This window comes from Babylonia areolata, chromosome 14 (assembly GCF_041734735.1).
Source record: "Babylonia areolata isolate BAREFJ2019XMU chromosome 14, ASM4173473v1, whole genome shotgun sequence".
NCBI classification, from domain to species: domain Eukaryota; kingdom Metazoa; phylum Mollusca; class Gastropoda; order Neogastropoda; family Buccinidae; genus Babylonia; species Babylonia areolata.
In genome coordinates this window covers 12,765,339-12,777,838 of record NC_134889.1, presented here as the reverse complement: position 1 = coordinate 12,777,838, position 12,500 = coordinate 12,765,339, and the positions used below count along the sequence as shown (strand labels likewise).

The 12,500-nt window shown below is 44.6% G+C and overlaps 1 protein-coding gene across 3 annotated transcripts in view; it reads left to right on the top strand.

Annotated features, from left to right (window-relative positions):
• The window catches only part of LOC143289823 (uncharacterized), a 135,687-nt gene that overhangs the window by 258 nt on the left and 122,929 nt on the right, over positions 1-12,500 (top strand). The window lies entirely within an intron of this gene.

Here is a 12,500-nt window from a genome sequence, read left to right as displayed (position 1 = left end):
TATGTCTGTGCTATTCTGTGCTATACATAAAGTTCGGTGGCAGTGGAGCTTCCAAGATAACCATTGTATCAAGACATAGATTTGTGAATGTCAGTGTCTGTATCCTCACCCAGCGGCTGTCGGGCTGTCAGTCACCGGGAGAGATTGTGTTGTGAACGCCGGTTGAAACACACAGAACTACAGACACTTGTGCCCATGTGTTGACGGGTCATTGACACTAACATCCCACGCAACGCCGGACGCTGGACGCCGGGGTGGGGGAGGGGGTACCGACAGGTTTTGGTAGGCTCACGCTTGCTGTTGGATGGTTTTTAACAGCGGTTTGTCTTTGAATTCATCGAGAATTTTTTTTCTTTTGGAGCTGACTCAGTGGCCTCCAAAGTACAAACACCAGTAAAAGCGTACGTTAGAACACACACACACACACACACACACACACTATCCACATTTTTCCGCTCAAGACGGAATGATATTATATGCTGTGATCGAGTAGTGTTCTCAAACAATGTGTGGACGTTCACTCCGCCAGTCAAATGAGGAGTGGAGGGGAAGAAATGTGGACAGTTGTCCCCCCCACCTCCCCACCGACCCCCCGCCACACACACACACACGCCGGCACACACACACACACACACACGCACGCACGCACGCACGCACACACACACACACACACACACACACACACACACACACACTTGACTGACGAACAAATGCACGCAAGTTGTGTACCCTTTCACAAAGTTCCGGGTTGCCGGCTATCAAGTTTCCACAAGCTGGCTGTCATGGTACATGTCTGTCCTGTGTGGATGTCCGCAGGGGACGTCGTGTTGTCTCCGGTGTTAGTGGAGTCTTGGCCCAGTGGTAAAGGAGTTCGCCCTGGAAGCCAGAGAATCTGAGCGCGTGGGGTCGAACTCCACGCTCGCCAGTATTTCCTCCCGCTCCGCTGGACCTTGAGTGGAGGTCTGGAAAAAAATACTCAGCACAAAAATCCACAAAGACAGGAAAACAAATTTATACATGCAGGCAAAAAAAAAAAAAAGGAAAAGAAAAATGGGTGGCGCTGAAGTTGGGAGAGCAGCCCGAAGTTGACACGGATAAATATGTTGTGACAAAGAGTAATACAATACAATACAATGCAATACAACACCGTGGCAATGCAATACAATACAATACAACACAATGCAATATAATACAACACAATGCAATACAACACAATGCAATATAATACAACACAATACAATACAACACAGTGCAATACAATACAACACAATGCAATATAATACAACACAATACAACACAATGCAACACGATGCAATACAATATAATACAACACAATGGAATATAATACAACACAATACAATACAACACAGTTTCAGTTTCAGTAGCTCAAGGAGGCGTCACTGCGTTCGGACAAATCCATATACGCTACACCACTTCTGCCAAGCAGATGCCTGACCAGCAGCGTAATCTAACGCGCTTAGTCAGGCCTTGAGAAAAAAAAATATATATATAGATAAGCTTACATAAATAAATAAATAATAATTATGATATGAAAGCACAGTCAAATACATATAAACGTACATGAGCTCTAACACACACACACACACACACACACCAATACAAGACAATACAATACAACACAATGCAATACAATACAACACAAAAGTACAACGCAATACAACACAATGCAATATATCAGTATCAGTAGCTCAAGGAGGCGTCACTGCGTTCGGACAAATCCAAATACGCTACACCACATCTGCTAAGCAGGTGCCTGACCAGCCGCAGCGTAACCCAACGCGCTTAGTCAGGCCTTGGGGGAAAAAAGGTGAATAAATAATAGATAAGCTTACATAAATAAATAATAATTATGATATAAAAAGGGTAGTAATAATGATAATAATAATAAAATAATAATAATAATAAATAAATAAATAAATAAGACAACAATGATGATAAATAAGCAAATAAATGTAAAACATGAAGACACATTCACACATACACCCGCACATGCATAACAGATATGCACCAAACATGCAGTTTCACAGATATGAAAGCACAGTCAAATACATATAAACGTACATGAGCTCTAACACACACACACACACACACACACACACACATTACCCTGCACCTCCTCTACCCCCCTCCTCCACACACTCATTTCTAGTCTATGTATCGCAGCTTCCACGGCACACACACACACACACACACACACACACACACACACAAACACACATACACGCACACACACACACACACAGATGAACACTTACTTGTACAAGCACACACACACACGCCTATATCTCCCACCCCCAACCCCACACACATATATACAAAGATGTATATATATACGTTCCAATATCCTGTTGCTCCCACAGTGTAGGCATGCATACACTCACATACCTCATCCTCTACCCCACCTCCTCTCCGCACCCCCACCTCCCCCCTAACACACACACATACACACACACACGCACATGCACAGAACTCTCCTGACACTTGTGTACACTTACACTCTCGCGCATGCACAAACGCACTCAAAAACACAGACCCACACATACACACAAACACACACATACAGAGGCTGCCACTGATTGGCCGCAAGAGGGATGGGAAAAGATCTCTGATGCCAAGAAAGTGGCGTCTAGTGTGTTGCTCAGTCTATTGTATTTGGAAAAGCCCACAGAGACTCTGTTCCGTTTTGAAGAAATTTGCGCAATGTTGGTTTGGAAATGATGCCGATATTTGTTTGATTTGCAAAGCATCGTGCTCTACCTTTCATGTTAGACTTACGGCCGCTCCCTCTCTCTACTTTTATTTCTTTGAGGCGATCGATGGTGTGATGGCCTTGTACCTGTTCTTTTTGATATTCTTTGACTTTTCTGAGGATTTCCGATTTTCCTAAATGTAGGCCGCTCGTTGGTGTTCCGTTACCAGCAAGTCTGTCAGCTCGCTCATTTCCTTTAACTCCTGCATGTCCCGGGCAGTATGACCATGTGAGTTTTTTAATCTGAAAGTTGCGCATTGCCTTATGCCACTCTGGGCTTCCCATTCCGTTTTCAATTTTCTGTATGAGGTTCATTGAGTCTGGTAGATATGTTGGTTTCCGGGCGCATGGATGGACGATAGCCACTGGAGGGCATGTGTCACAGCTTCAACTTCCATCGTTAGGCTGGAGGTTGTGACTTTGTAGGCAGCATTCTCTTCCCTGTTTTTCCATTTTGTTTCGCAGTGAATCCCCAACCGGATTGGTCTTTGGTGACTGAGCCATCTGTGTATATGATGATGTCCTTTTCTTTACTGTTTTCTTCTATGAGTAGCTTCATTTCCGCATCTGTTTTGCCCTCTGGCCATTTCCGACAATGTCTTTCTAGAGTGGGTGAAATGGCTGTGTTGAATAGATGCAATATAATACAACACAATACAACACAATACAATACAATACAATACAATACAACACAACACAATACAATACAACACAATGCAATATAATACAAAGTTACTGTGGCACCGTAATGTTGCCGGACTAACTCGATCCCGATTATCGAAAATTTCTTGGAGATAAATCGTTCAGAGTGTGTACACATTCCTTTGTTACAGTGGAAGAAGCTTGTTTTCACATGCATTCCATTTTGTGGTTTGGGAGAAACTTGCGAGAGAGCAACGAAGCGAAAATTTATTCTAAAGGGTAAAGGAATAAGCACAATAGATTTTAAAACATCCGGCCCTGTAAAGGTGAAAAAAAAAGGAAACAATGAGGAAAGAGATAACTCGGAATTGAAAACTATAATTTTTTTTTTTTTATTACTGAAAGATTGGGAATCGAGGCAAAGCTAGATCTTCCAATCTGCCCTTGAGAGAGAGAGAGATTGATTGATTGATGATTTATTGTCAAAAGCATTTACAGCCATTTTGACAAGGGGGGATTACAAAAAATAACAACTAATTAAGCAAATACCACGAAACACACACCGCAACTGTACGCAAGAAAAGGGTAGGGAAAAAGAACAACAAAAGAGCAAACAACATGTGGACCATCCACGGTCATAATTCATTTGCTTATATAATAATTAATGAATCCGTTTATTCATTAGCATTAGGGGTCATCTGTATATAATTACGTACCTTTTACTTGATTCTTTATACTGTCTGTCCATTTTCTAGTGCTTTCTGCCTACAGTTAAGTGCTACGGTAAGAAATTTTGACATAGCTGTTACCATCACTTCGTTCTCGTTTTTTAGCACGTGTTGCATGCGGGTCAAGTCATCAACGGGACTTGATTCTATGTTGAATGGATATCTGCTTCGGATGTGTGCATATCCAGGACAGTGGAATAAAACGTGAATTTCGTCTTCTTTTTCGGAGCCGCACATTGGGCAAGTGCTGTTTGCCTCAGCCTCAGTTAGACACCATACCTTATGGCTCCTCAATCCGCACGCTCTAAGTCGGAATCGTGTAAGGGTATCTCGGAATTTCTTGGTGGTAATAAATGACAAATATTTTTCTGCGCCAAATGTATCTTTAAACGAGTAGTGCCAGCTGTACTTTTCATTGTGTTCTATTTCTGAATGCCAGTTTTGTTTGTAACAAGAAATCAATCTATCTTTGAAAACTGCTATGAAGTTATTTTCATACCCTACACCTTGACATAACCATACTATACCAAAACCATTGTCGTTCAGAATTTTCTGTATTTTTGATACCCAGTTACTTTTTCCTAGTTCATTTTGTAAATGGAGCATTTCATATGTTTGTCTGCTAATTCTAGTTAAAGGCAGTTTTATTAGTCTGAGCCAATATTTAACACATTTCACTGCAGTTCTAATAAAAAGAGGATACCTGCCTGTCTCCCCATACAGCAGCTTATTTGATGAGTGCATAGGCATGTTTAGAAACCGTTTAATTGAAAATGTATGCACCTTTTCTATCTGGCTAATAGGTCCAGGTTCTAGACCCCAAACTTCAGAGGCATACGTAAGTATGGGTTCTATTTGGCTGTCAAATAGTTTCCAGAACAGAGCAGGACTGATAGAACCCAGGCGTTTCATGGCGTTGAGGATTTCTATTACTCCTCTTTTACTCTTCCTGCACGGTTCGTCAAGGGAAGTAGTGAGGCAGAGTTTAGTCATGAATGTCAACCCTAAGTATTTGTATACATTTGTAACTTTCACTTCAGTGTTACCATACAGCCACTTTTCACTTGACGACAAATATCCACCCATGCGAAACACTACAACGTTTGTTTTAGCTAAATTAACTGTAAGACCTAAGCGATCAGCTTCATGATTTAAAACATTCAGTTGATTCTGCAGGCCTATAGGGGTGCTTGAAACCAATATCACGTCATCTGCAAAAAGCAATAAGAAGATTTCTACAGCATTAGGTATCATTTGGATGCCATGTTTACCCATTTTTGATAGTTCAATTGCTAATTCATTAATAAGAAAAGAAAATAGCATGGGACTAAGTAAACAGGCCTGTTTAACTCCTCTTGGACAATCAAAGAGATCAGAATACAAACATTTGTCACGCACACATGCAAGTACAGAAGTATATGTCAGGTCGTTTGCCACCCTGACTCCACGGGACTCCAGCTTGTCTCTGTACTTCCGATCGGACAGAACAGTCATTTTGCCTTTCCATCTGGAAAACTTGATTAGCATAGGTCTGGGTTTACCGTCCTGACTTCTGCCCACACGGTGAGCCCTGGATATATCGTCCGTTGTCCACTGTTTTGGACCGTCGACACTGTTCAAGGTGTCTGTCACAGCACGTGCACACGCATCGTAGGATTCTCTAACTGCGCCAGCAGTGTCCGGGACTCCGTACATACGAAGGTTGTCCCTCCTTGAAAACTGTTCCAGTCGGTCAACTTCAGAGTTCAGAGATGCCACTTCTTCCTGCAGTCTTTGTACAGAAGAAGACACACTTTGTACCGTCTGTTTATTTTGTTTGTTTTCTTTCATCAGACTGTCAATGTCCTTCCAACTTCTGTCAACTTGTGATGTTAACTCTGCGTTAGATTTCTCCAGACTGTCGCATCTTCTGTCAATGTCCCCACACTTCGATCGAACATGTCCGATCTCTGTTTTGATCGTTCCGATGTCGTTTAGAACCGTCTTCATACTGGACTGGAGAGAGTCAAACTGTTGGGTCTGTTGCCGTATTGCTTCTCCCTGTTGTCGTACTGCTTCCAGAGAGAGAGAGAGAGAGAGAGAGAGAGAACGATATCGATAACGATAACGATAACGATCTTTTATTCAGATAAAGACCAAAGCCCCTTACTGAAGGGGGCCATACAAGAAAATAATTAAAGGAAATAACATGACTCAATAAACCGACATCACAAGTCAACCAAAAGTACTGATACAATATTCAACAACATTCACGAAATAACGAATCGAAGTCTCTTTAATGCTTCATATAAGTATATGGCCAAGTTTTGTTGAGAAAGCTCATATTTTGAAACCCTCTAGATGAAAGCTTCAAGCCGAAATATTGTTTACAGTGAGCTTGTGTGTTGTATTATTGTGTGTTAGTGTTTGTGGGTGTTTGGGTGGGAGAGAGAGAGAGAGTGTGTGTGTGTGCGTGCGTGCGTGCGTGCGTGTGTGTGTGTGTGTGTGTGCGTGCGGGGGAAGGGGTGGGGGTGGGCGTGTATGGGAGTGGTTATGTACAGTGTTTATGTATATAACAACATGATAGTGCAGAAAACAACACAATTCCACTTGGTTGTTGTGTCTGACATATTTGCTGCTATTTTAGCACCATTTCAATGCATAAAATAACCGAACTTGATTTTTTGTTGTTGTTGTTTTTTGTGGTGTTTTTTTTTTTTTTTTTTTTTTTTTTAAAGTCTGGGGGGTTTTCTCCTAAAATTCCAAGTTATCTTCCCCTCATTGGGAATTATTTCATCCTGTCAACATTAAAGTTACAATGATCATATTCTCCATTCATTTTCCTTATAAAAAAAAAAAAATCCCATACACTTACACATACTTTTAAGCATAATTTTGATTTTTGTGATTTTTTTAGGGGTTGGTGATTTTAAAAAAAAAATTATTTTATTTTTTCAAAAATCACAGATAGTTCCGGAAGTGAAAAGGTTAAGTAAAGGTGGAGAGTCCTCCGTTCTCCCAGGTCAACATATCTGCAGACCTGCTACTGTGCTAGTCCCTTAACCCCCATCGTGTGTATACACATGCAGAAGATCACATACGCACGTTAAAGACCCGCTAATCCATGCCAGCGTTCGGTTGGTTATGGAAACAAGAACATACACGACAAGTACCCACTCGAAAACGGAGTGTGGCTGTCTAAAGGTGAGGTAAAAATGGTCCAATTGCGTAAAAAGCCCACGAGTATATTTTGTATGTGCGTGAACGTGGAAGTTGCTGTTTTCTGAACGCAAAAAAGATTATATACATATTTTTTTTACCCCTGAAAACAAGGTTCTATTCTTATCGTTTTCCAACATGAATCACGATTACCATTTCCATGCATCAAAATTAGTGTTTGCTGTAATCAGATATATATATATTGCTGCACACACCCATGAGGACATGCAGCTCATTATGGAAAGGTTCTCAACCTCCTGCAGGCGCTTTGGACTCACCATCAGCCTCAGCAAGACCGAGTCCATATACTAACCAGCTAGCTCACAGAACGCCAGTGCCTCACCCCCCTCCCACCTGCAATCAAGATCGATGACATAGAGATCAAGTCAGTCGACAAGTTTTGCTACCTGGGCAGCACCCTATGCAGCAACGGAGCCCTTGATGCAGAAGTGACGCTGCGCATCGCCAAGGCCAGCTCCGCCTTTGGCAGACTCAACAACAGGTTGTGGAACAACAAAGGCATCAGGCTCAGCACCAAAATCAAAACCTACATAGCTGTTGTGCTGACCACCTTGTTGTACTGTTGTGAAACATGGATGACGTTATCGCCGTCACATTCAACAAATTGAGCAGTTTCACCAGAGATGCCCACGAAAGATCCTCGGCATAAAGTGGCAAGACAGGGTCTCCAACCTCCGGGTCCTAGAGAGGAGCGGCCTGCCCAGCATCGAAAGCCTGCTGATCCAGTGCCAGCTACGCTGGACAGGACACGTTGTCCGCATGACAGACAGCAGGATCCCGAAGATGCTCTTGTCTGGCCAGCTGAAGGAAGGCCACCGCGAACTTGGAAGACCCTGCAAGCGCTTCAAGGACACCTTGAAGACAAACCTCAAATCCTGTGACATAGACATCGCTTCCTGGGAAACTGATGCCCATGACCGCTCTCGCTGGAGGATGCTGTGCTCTAATGGCATAAAGACGTATGAAAACAAGAGAACGATGGCCATTAAGGAGAAGAGCGAGCGAAGGAAGCAGGGCTCAACTTCTGGAGACCTTTTCCCTTGCAACACATGTGGGAAGTGCTGCGCATCCAGAATCGGCCTCTTCTCCCCATATGATTACACACACCGACAGATAAGCCTGCCTGCCTACTCATCCGTCGGTCCGACGGGAGACCCCTTTAATTATATATATATATATATATATATATATATATATATATATATATATATATATATATATATATATATATATATATATATTCAATTCCATTCATATAAATATCATCAACGAACATGTTTTCTGGTCCGAGGAAGGAAAAAACCAAAAACAGTTGGAGACGTGCGAGGTTAACAAAAAGGAAGAACATTAAATATGGTGACATTTATGTGTAGGTGATTTTTTTAAAAGCAAAAACAGACCTACACACAAAGACAGAGAGTACAAAAACAAAAACAAAACATAAAAAATATGCATACGTACATATATGAATATGCACGTACACAGCTACACATACATATACATGCATACGTCTAATATCACTCAAAGTGAAAAGACGTTAAATCAAAGAAAGAATATGCATACATTCATATACATATAATTTGTGGTGTGTCCATCGAGATCGATGATGACCATCGTTGTCATCCAGCTGGGGGATGGGGGGAGGGTGGTGGGGGGGGGGATGCTCATGAATCTATCTGTGAATGCGCAGATGGCTGAATAGGCCAATCTGCGCACGAAATGTTCGCTGACAGTTGAGGCAGACAAAGACAGGCATATCATTGTCAGGGAGCTTGTTTGCCCGTGACTTTCTGGCCTGCCTCTTCTGAACAGCTGCAGCAGTCCTGTTGGCCTGGCACAACTTGGCGCCTTTGTGCACAGCAGCGCGCCATTTGTCACGGTCCACTGCAGATTCCTCCCAGGAGTCAGGGTTGATATCAAACGCTTTAAGAGAGACTTTCAGAGTATCTCTGAAGCGCTTCTTCTGACCTCAGTGTGATCTCTTCCCTTGTTGCAGCTCGCCATAGAAGAGCCTTTTGGGCAGCCGATGGTCTGGCATGCGCGCCACGTGTCCAGCCCAGCGAAGATGGGACTGTATCAGGATGGTGAAGATGCTGGGAAGGGTGGCTTTTGCGAGCACCTCTGTGTCTGGGGTCCTGTCTTGCCACTTGATGTTCAGTAGCTTTCTGAGGCATGTTGTGTGGAAGTGGTTCAGCTTCTTGGCATGTCGTTGGTACACTGTCCAAGTTTCGCAGGCGTACAGTAGTGTGGGGAGAACTACTGCTCTGTAGACCTTTAGCTTGGTCTCAAGACTAATGCCTCTCCTGTTCCAGACATTTGCACTGAGTCTGCCAAAAGTTGCGCTTGCTCTTGCAATCCTGACGTTCACTTCATCGTCGATGGTCGCATTTCGTGACAGTGTGCTGCCAAGGTATGTGAACCGCTCCACCGCACTGAGTCTCTGACCGTTGACTGTGATGTTGGGCTCAACGTAGGGTTTCCCTGGGGCTGGCTGATGGAGAACTTCAGTTTTCCTCGTGCTGATGGTAAGGCCGAAGTTCCTGCTGGCAGTGGCAAACTTGTCGACGCTGAGTTGCATGTCAGCTTCAGATCCAGCGTTGAGGGCACAATCATCAGCAAACAAAAAGTCTCTGATGATGTCTGTCATGACCTTTGCTTTTGCTTGAAGCCTTCTGAGGTTAAACAACTTGCCATCTGTTCGGTACTTTAGGCCGATTCCAACATCGCCATCTCTGAAGGCATCAGTAAGCATTGCAGAGAACATGAGGCTGAACAGCGTTGGAGCCAGGACGCAGCCTTGCTTGACACCATTTGTGACAGCAAAAGGAGCAGATGTTTCGCCATTGTCCTGGACTTGAGCCTGCATGCCTTCATGGAACTGGCTGACCAAGGAAATAAATTTCCGAGGGCATTCGTACTTGGCCATGATCTTCCAATGTCCCTCTCTACTCACGGTGTCGAAGGCCTTAGTGAGGTCGACATAGGTGGAGAACAGATCAGCATTTTGCTCCTGACATTTCTCTTGCAGCTGCCTTGCAGCAAACACCATGTCGGTGGTTCCGCGCTCTTTCCGGAATCCACATTGGCTCTCAGGCAAATGACCTTGGTCAAGGTGTGCTGTGAGGCAGTTTAGTAGGATCCTGGCAAGTATCTTGCCTGCGATGGAGAGCAAGGAAATGCCCCGATGGTTATCACAGGCTTGCCGGTTCCCCTTTCGCTTGTACAAGTGAATGATAGATGCATCTTTGAAATCCTGGGGGATCGTCTCTTCTTTCCACATGAGTGAGTACAGCTGATGGAGCTTCTCAGTCAGCACAGTGCCTCCATCCTTGTAGACCTCTGCTGGTATGAAGTCTGAGCCAGGTGCTTTGCCACTGGATAGCAGACGGATTGCTTTCTGGGTCTCAAGAAGTGTTGGCGGATCGTCCAGTGCTTCGTTGATGGGGACTTATGGGAGACGGTCTATGGCTTCATCATTTATGGATGAAGGGCGATTTAAGACACTGTTGAAGTGCTCAGCCCAGCGTTCGAGAATTTTCTCCTTCTCGGTGATCAAGGTATTCACATCTGCACTGAGGAGGGGGGATGATCCTGAGGATGTGGGGCCGTAGTCTTCTTTTAAGGCATCATAGAACCTCTTCATATCGTGCCTGTCAGCATATCCCTGGATCTCATCAGCTTTGTCACTCAGCCACTTATCCTGCATCTGGCGTAACTTTTGCTGAACAGTCCTGCGGATGGCATCGTACGCATCCTTTTTTGATGTGGACTTTGGGTTGCTCAGGTAGGCTTGATGCAGACGGCGTTTCTCATCCAGAAGCTGCTTGATTTCATCACAGTTTTCATCAAACCAGTCTTTGTGCTTTCTGGTCATGGGTCCCAGGGTCTCTGAAGCTGTACTATAGATCAGCTCACGCAGGGTCCTCCAGTCAGACTCCACATTCTGGTTGTCCAGAGAGGCGGATTCCAGACGATCTTCCAGCAGCTCCACAAAGGACTGTTTGATGGTGATGTTATTCAGCTTAGCGATGTTGAGCCGTTTTGGAGCCTTCTGGACTTGGGGGCGTCTCTTGGGCTGGATTCGAATATTCAGCTTCGAGACTACAAGGCGATGGTCTGTCCAACACTCGGCGCCGCACATGGTCTTTGTTACACGTACATCTTGCCTATCCCTTTTCCTGACGATGACGTAATCGATGAGATGCCAATGTTTTGAGCGTGGGTGCATCCATGACGTCCTGTTACGGGTAGGGAGGCAGAAAACTGTGTTGGTTATCAGCAGTTCGTGCTCTGCACAAGTCTGAAGCAAAAGCAATCCATTTGGGTTGCAGTGGCCCACACCGTGCTTTCCAATCACTCCATCCCAGGAGATGTAGTCAGAGCCAACTCTAGCATTGAAGTCCCCAAGAATGATGAGCTTGTCTGCTTTAGGGATAGCAGCAATGACAGAGTGAAGGTCCTCGTAGAACTTCGCCTTCACTTCATCCGGGTTGGTCATGGTTGGGGCGTAGGCACTGACAATGGTGAGGTGCTTCTGGCCAGATGCCAGTGGGAGTTTCATGGTCATAAGCCTATCGTTGACTCCCTTTGGGATTCCAGCTAGCTTGCTGACAAGTGCTGTTTTTACTGCAAAACCAACGGCAGCCTCACGTCGCTCTTCGCTTCCTCGTCCACTCCAGAAAAAGGTGTAACCAGATCCCCGTTCACAGAGCTCGCCTTCGCCTGCAAGCCGAGTCTCACTTAAGGCTGCGATGTCAATGTTGTATCTGGCGAGTTCGGATGCAACTAGTGCCGTTCTCCTTTGGGGTCTGTCCGCGTTATCTCTGTCCAGGAGAGTCCTTATGTTCCAAGCACCAATGGTGAGAGGAACGATCCTTGTTTTTTTCTTTTCTTTCTTTTTGTTTCGACCGCTGATGTATGGTCCCCGCCAGCCGCGGTATGCTGGCCAGGGTGATATGGAGCAGGCAATTTTTAGGGCACCTTTTCTAGCCCCTTCCTCATGCCAGGGAGGTGAGCAGTGCATTCCTAAAGAGGGCTACTCAGACACTCAGACGGCTGCCGAGCTCCATCGCTGCTCCTGTCGACGAAGAACGACCCTATGGCCTGAGCCGCCTGCGTGCAGGTCTGCGGCTGCGACTGCC